The sequence below is a fragment of the Sarcophilus harrisii genome, chromosome 2, assembly GCF_902635505.1.
Source record: "Sarcophilus harrisii chromosome 2, mSarHar1.11, whole genome shotgun sequence".
Taxonomy (NCBI): Eukaryota; Metazoa; Chordata; class Mammalia; order Dasyuromorphia; family Dasyuridae; genus Sarcophilus; species Sarcophilus harrisii.
This window is the reverse complement of record NC_045427.1, coordinates 350,350,686-350,358,205: the sequence shown is the minus strand read 5'-3', so window position 1 is coordinate 350,358,205 and position 7,520 is coordinate 350,350,686. Positions and strand designations below refer to the sequence as shown.

The following is a 7,520-nucleotide window of genomic DNA, read 5'->3' as shown; positions in this document are numbered from 1 at the left end:
TCACTCACAAAATCAAACTGCATAACAGAATGGTAAAAAACCAGAATCCTTGTAGGAAATCCAACAAGGTAAATCCAGCAACCAGAATCCTTATAACAAACACACTTGAAACAGAGAGACATACATAGGTTAAAAGTAAAGAGCTGAAGCAGAATCTATTGTGCTTCAATTAAAGTAAAAAAAAAAAAAAAAAAAAAAAAAAGCAGAAGTAATAATCATGATCTGAGACAAAGCAAATGCAAAAATAGATTATATTAAGAGATAAGCAGGAAAATTACATTTTGCTAGAAGAAAAAAAAAGTATCATAGACAATGAAAGTTTCTTTAAGACTATTAGCAAGTATTATCTTATAGGGTTAAGCTAGAAGTCTTCCCAGTAAGACAGGGTTGAAGCAAGGATGCTCATTATTATCACTATTACTCAATATTATACTAGAAATGCTAGCTATCATAATAAGAAAAGAAAAAAAATTGAAATAATTATAATAAACAATGAGGAAACAAAGTAATCCCTCAAACCCCTTGTGAATATGATGGTAAGCTTAAAGAAAGCTTTGAAATATTTAACAGCAAAGTTTCATTATATAAGTCCACATTTATATAAGTCAACATTTCTATTTATTATCAACAAAGCATGAGATAGAGAAATTCCATTTAAAATAATTACAAATAATATCAAATGCTTGGAAGTCCACTTGTCAAGATAAACCCAGGAATTATATTAATACAGTTATAAAACATTTTTCATACAAATAAAGACAGATCTAAGTAATTGGAAAAAATATTAATTGCTCACAAGTAGGCTAATTCAATATAATAAAATGAAAATTTTATCTAACTTAATTTAGTTATTCACTACTTTATCAATAAACTACCAAAATTATTTTTATAGCGCTAGAAAAAATAATAACAAAATTCATGTGGAAGGACCAAAGGTCAAGAATATCAAGAAACTTAATAGAAAAAATTTGAAGGAAGGTGGCCTAATTCAAACTAGATCTCAAATTATATTAAAAAGCAGTAATTATCAAAACTATCTGGTACTGGTTAAGAAGCAGAGTGATGGAACATTGGCATAAGTTAGATACGTATTACATGATAGCAAATAGCCATGAGAAAAGGACTCACTATTTTACAAAAATTTCTTGGAAAATTGGAATAAAGTTTGGCAGAACTAAGGTATATATCAAAAAGTTATGCTGAATACCAAGATAAGGTCAAAATGAGTACATGAGTTACACATAAAGGGTGAACTTAAGCAAATTAGGGGAGTATAGAATAGTTTACCTGTTAGATCTATGGAGAAGGGAAGAATGTTTGATGAAACAAGCATTATGAAAATGGGTAATTTTGATTATAGTAAAATAAAAAGGTTTTATATAAAGAAAATCAATGCAGCCCAAATTAGAAAGAAAGTAGAAAGCTGGGAAAATTTTATTTAAAGCAAATGTCTCAAAAGGCCTCCTTTCCTAAATATAGAGAATTGAATCAAATTCATAAGAATACAATTTATCCCCCAAATGATAAATGGTCAAATGATGCAAATATACAATTTTCAGATGAAGAAATCAAAGCTATCTAGTCATATGAAAAAATGCTCTAAATCACCATTAATTAGAGATGTACAAATTAAAACAATTTTGAGGTATCACTTCACACCTATAAGATTGGCTAATATGACAAAAAAGAAAAGTAATAAATGTTGGAGGGGATGTGGGAAATTTGGAATACTAATGTCCAGGTGGTGAAATTGTGAACTGATCCAACCATTCTGGAGAGCAATTTGGAACTATGTCCAAAGACTTATAAATTTATGCGTACCTTTTGACCCAGCAATACCACTTCTATGTCTGTATCCTAAAGAGATCAAAACAAAAAAAAGAAAAATGACCTATTTGTACTAAAATATTTATAGCAGCTCTTTTTTGTTGTGGCAAAGAATTAGAAATTGAGGGAGTATCCTTCGGTTGGAATGGCTGATCAACTTATGGTATATGATTGTGATGGAATACCACTGTGCTATAAAAAATGCATAAAAACCTGGGAAAACTTATATGAACTAATGTGAATTGAAGTGAACAGAAACATTATATACAGTAATAGTAATATTGTATGATGACCAACTGTGAAAGACAGTTCTCAGTAGTACAATGATCCAAGACAATTTTAAAGGACTCATGATGAAAAATGTTTGTATCCCTAGAATTTTGTACAGTAATCACTTTATATTTATTTTGATTTGTTTGGTCTATTAGAAATTTTTTTTGGTATTAGCTTTTGTTTTATTTCTATTAAATATTCTTAATAATTGCTGTTGTCTCACAGAAGAAGAGAAAATCAATTAGAATCTCATAACTGTTAGCAACAATCTTTCAGCAAATGTTTCTGGTCTAAGAGGGGACAAGTCATATAATTCTATAAGAAGTCATTGAATCCTTCAGAAAATACAGCTTGGCAATCTCTCTTTGAGACAAAATAATGATATGTCTGGAGTGAAATAGAGATGAATTTTCAAAAACGTAACATAAGGGAATCCAGCTGGGCTTCCAGGTCACTAGTTTCTTATAGAATTAAAATGATTCTTTAGGGTTGAATTTCAAAGAAATTTTTGCCAAGTTTTTTGAATCTTCATGTTTATTCCAAGCTCTAACATGGCGTGAAGAGATTTTAGCTTTGTGTGAGTGGACTGAGCAATTTGAAGGTTAAGTTGCTGTCCAATTGTCTTGAGCATTGGGGAGCCAGAGCCTGTTAGAACTTTTCAACTGTATGTTGACCCAAGCACTGGCAAATGCTTGTCTTTGTCTTAACCGAGATGAATGCTCCCACATTCTTGTTTCAGAGGTATTTGTTTCACATTATAATAAACAACTTGCCCCCAAATAAATGATATAGTTTCAGGGATTAAATGAAGGTCAGGTTCCTCTAGTAAAAACACAGTTTGGAATTTTTCTTCTTCCTCAATATTAAAGCTATTCTCGGATTTCAAGGGAAGTTTCTGAAGAATTTATACAAGCAATTGAAACAATCTTCCCATATCTACTATATAAATAAGGAACTTTCCTCTTTTGACAATTCAGGAAACAGTCATTCTCCTGTTATTTTAATTTTCAAGGAGTCTGTTAGTTTTGTACCTCTTGAACTAAACTGTTAAATCTCTTTCCATGTCTTTTCTCCAAAGCTCTCACTTTTTTTCCATTTCTTTGCTCTTAACTATAATTTCATTTACAATATTTTTAAATTATTGCTTCCTTCCTTCTAGTACTTCTAATTAGTCTTATGATTTTCCTTTCTCCTTTAAGCTTTGCTTATAGGTGTTTTTGAATTATTCTCATCTGGTCATGTGCCTTATTTTGTGATTCATGTCAATCTTTACTTTATTGTTGTTGTTGTTGTTTGCTAATTCTTCCAATCTTACTTCTTGAATAACAATCTGGATTGTGAATTTTTTTTTTTTTTGTTCCAAATTTTTCTCCCTCTCCTCTTCCCTAACCCCAAACAGCAAGCAATCTGATATAGGTTAAACACGTGCAATTTTTCTATATATATTTCCATATTTGTCATGCTGCACAAGAAAAATTAGATTGAAAGGGGAAAAAACACAAGAAACAAAAAACCCCAAGCAAACAACAACAATAGCAAAAAGTTGAAAATACTATGCTTTGATCCACATCCAATCTTTTCTCTCTGGATGTGGATGGCACTGATGGTGTTTTTTTTCTTTTTAATTGTTTTGTTTTTTTTCTGATTATAAATGTATATTAATTTTTAAAATACACATTTCTTTCAGAACAAAAGGAAAAAACCACAGGAGAGGAAAAAAAAAAAAAACAGGAAAAAAAAGAAGTGACCATAGCAGACCATAGCATGTGTTGCTTTACATTCAATCTCCATGGTTCTCTTTCTGGAGGCAGATGGTGTTTTCTATCTAAAGTTTATTGAGATTGCTTTGGATCCCTGAATGGCTAAGAAGAACCAAGTCTTTCATAGTTGATCATCGCACAATCTTACTGTTACTGTGTACAATATATTTCTGGTTCTGCTTGTTTCACTCAGCATCAGTTCCTGTAAGTTTTTCCAGGTCTTTCTAAAATTAGCTTGTTCATCAATTTTGGTAGAACAACAATATTCCATTACCTCCATATACCGCAATTTATTCAGTAATTCCTCAATTGATGGGCCTGATGCCGTTTCTAAAGGAAACCGTGTTTTGGCAAAGACCTCTGTGTTTCAGTGTTGTGGAGATACTTACCAGGTGCTGAGGGAGATAGTGAAGAAATAGCTTTGATTGTAAGCCCTTTAAGGGTAAGAACTATCTTTTTTGCTTTCCTTTGTATTCCAGGCTTTAGCCATGGAATTTTAGCACCATGCTTGGCAAGTTTCAGGTATTCAATGAATTGACTACCTCAATGACCTCTAAAGGATATTCTGAATTGTTTTATTTACATTGTCTTCCAGAAAGGTGACTAGTGGATACTAGGGAGCTCATCTACCACCTGACTCCTGATTTCTCTCATGAAGGACTTCATAGAGAACGATAGAGAGTTGGATTATTACTCACAAATTGACCAACTCCAGGATAATATAGAGACTGAGCATAGTACAGGGCAGGAATATAGATTATGGACTGACACCTCACCCAGATCAGATTGATTTCACTCCAATCCTGTGTCCACTTCAAACCCTGGCCATGGAGTGACCTCCCAAATCTTGGGCAATAACCAGCTAATCACTTCCCACCCCAACTCCCAGCCATAGTTTGATTTAAGCCCTATCTAGACTGAGCCCTCAAACCTAGCCTCAAGCTAATTCCCAAATTCTAGGCTGTTACTGACTCTCCCACCCCAATAATCATCTCTCCCCCAAATATCTTGCTGGTAACAAAGGGGACCAGATGAAGGTGCATGTAACTCAGACCTCTTAACTGGTACTTTTGGCCAGGGCCTTCTTCATTTGATTAATGGTCAAATATGGACTTACCTGTGCACATCTTAGCAGGCCTGCAGATCATCAGAAATGTTTGTAAGGATTCTGAATTCTACAGGACCAGCTGATTCCATAGTAGGTCATAAGTAGGTAGCATAGTGGATATGGTAGATAGAATGTCGAGTCCAGAAGAACTGAGTTTAAATTCTGACTCAGGCTCTCACCAACTGTGTAACACTTAAACAAATCTCTTTGACTCAGTTTCCTCATCTGCAAATTGGGATAATAATAACACCTACTTCTTGTGTTCTTGTGAGAGGCAAATGAGATATATGTAAAATATTTCTCAAACTTTAAAGCATTCTTTAAATTTTAGCCATTAATAGCTGACATTTATAGAATATGTTAAAGCTTGCAAAATACTTTATGTACATTATCTCATTTGACCTTCATTAGAATCATGTGAAATAAGCACGATGGGTATATCATTCCTTTTTTACAGATGAAGAAACTGAGGGTTGGAAAAACAAGGACACCTACCTGTAGTCACACAACAAATTAGTGTGAGAAGTAGGATTTGAACTTGTCTTTCTGATTTAGATATGACATTCTATACATTATGGTTCATTGCCTTTGCTTTCATTAATGTTATTTGCACATCAGCTAAATGAATTTACTTTCATAGGCATATCAGAATAAAACTGACAAGATTAACACCCAGGCAAAACTTTCCTGTCTAATTCAGCACATCAAAGCCTTCAGTCTGTGTCAGATAAGAAGGGAATATTGCTTTTGCCAAGAAAGAGAACAAAGCCCTGCTTCTTGAATTGGCGTTTCATAGGGGCAAATAAACAAGTACTATGAGAAGTTATTAGAAGAAGAAAGTCCAGGTTTGTCTGCATTTGGGGTCACGAACTTGTCTTTGGCATACATTGCTACTTTTCCTGATTTTGTGTGGTACTTAGCTTTATACTAGATAGTACAGTGGAGAGAGAGCTGCACTTGAATTTAGGAAGAACTGAGTGCAAATTCAGCTTCATGCACTTATTAATTATAGAATACTGGACAAGTCATTCTATTTGTCTTACTTTCCTCTTCTGTAGAATGGGGATAATAATAACATTTAAATGCAAGATTATTGTGAGAATCAAATAAGATATTTGTAAAGTGTTTTGTAAACCTCAAAGCACTATATATATGCTAGCTGATGTAAAAATGACAATAGATGTTGTTATTATTATTATTAATTTTGCTATTTACTGATACCAAAAAAAGATCGAGTGGGACAATTTAATTTGTAATCTTGGCCAACTGATAGAATATATCTAGGTCACTTTATCTCATCTTTAAAAAGGGAATAATCTTTTATCTTCACAGAAATATTCTGAGAAATGAGATAATGTATGGAAGACTTAGGAAAGCATAAAGATTGAGATACATTCTTCTTGCCACAATGAATGCATTGTTAGTGATGGAGTCAGATGGGAAACTGAGGTGCTCATTCCTGTGGGCATCAGAGCCTCTTCTTTATGAAGGCATTAAGTATAACCAGAGGGACAGAGGAAAAGAGAATGCTATTTGATGGAGAGACATGCTAGGAACTGCTTGGGTTCCATCTGTTGTTCCTCTTTTGCTTCCTCCTTCTTGTTCTTGGGCTGTTGGGCATTCTCATTGAAGAGGTTTGGAAGCTAAAGGAGGAAAGAAGAATGTTTTCATCAAGAGTCTGAGTTGTTTGAATTGTAGCCTTCATTGGATGGCACAGAGGTTAGACCATGGGGCCTAGCATCAAGAAAACCTGAATTTAAATCTTCAGACTTCAGATATTTACTAGCTGTGTGAACCTAGGTTTGCCACTTAACCTTGGTTTGCCTCAGTTTCTTTATGTGTAAAATGAGAATAGTAACAGCACCTATCTTCCAGGATTGTTGTAAGGATCAAGTGAGACAATAAAAAATAAAAGCACTTGTTACAGTTCCTGACACATAATAAGTACAATACAAATATTATTATTATTTGCCAGGTGGGGAAGAATCTATGAAAACTTAATGATGTTGGGACAGCTGCTCTTCTTTTTGTCACCCCTAGAGATTCTCAAGATTGGCTGTTGCCCTTCATTCTTAAAAAGGACTAAAATGGCATTGCTTTGTTAGAGTCTAGTTACAATGTGTGTCTAGCTATGGCCAATAACACCAATATGAACTCAGAGTGCTCTATAATGGTTTGGGCACAAGTAGTTCATTTGAATATTTGGGTTGAATTCTATGATGAAGTATTTTACATTTTCTATATTTTCATTGTTTGGAAAGTTTGGTTTGACTGATTCTTTTTTGTTTTTAATTATAGTTTTTTATTTAATAAGTTATATGGATGGGTAATTTTACAGCATTGACAATTACCAAACCTTTTGTTCCAATTTTTCCCCTCCTTCTTGTGATGACCCCGTATTTTAAAATCAACCCGAGTCAGGAACTCAGGTTAAGGGAAAATCTTCAATCTTTATTCTCAGTGAGGTGAAGAAGGTTCAGAGGTAAAGGGGAATTCGCCATAGCAATGTGTGCAGCTGAGTCAAGAAGCCAGCCAGACCAGAAGCCAGCCAG

General features: G+C 33.7%; 1 pseudogene; it reads right to left on the bottom strand.

Moving 5' to 3' along the window:
* Positions 1-2,511: 2,511 nt before the first annotated feature.
* Positions 2,512-4,987, bottom strand: LOC111718893 (annotated as a pseudogene).
* Between the last annotated feature and the right edge of the window lie 2,533 nt (positions 4,988-7,520).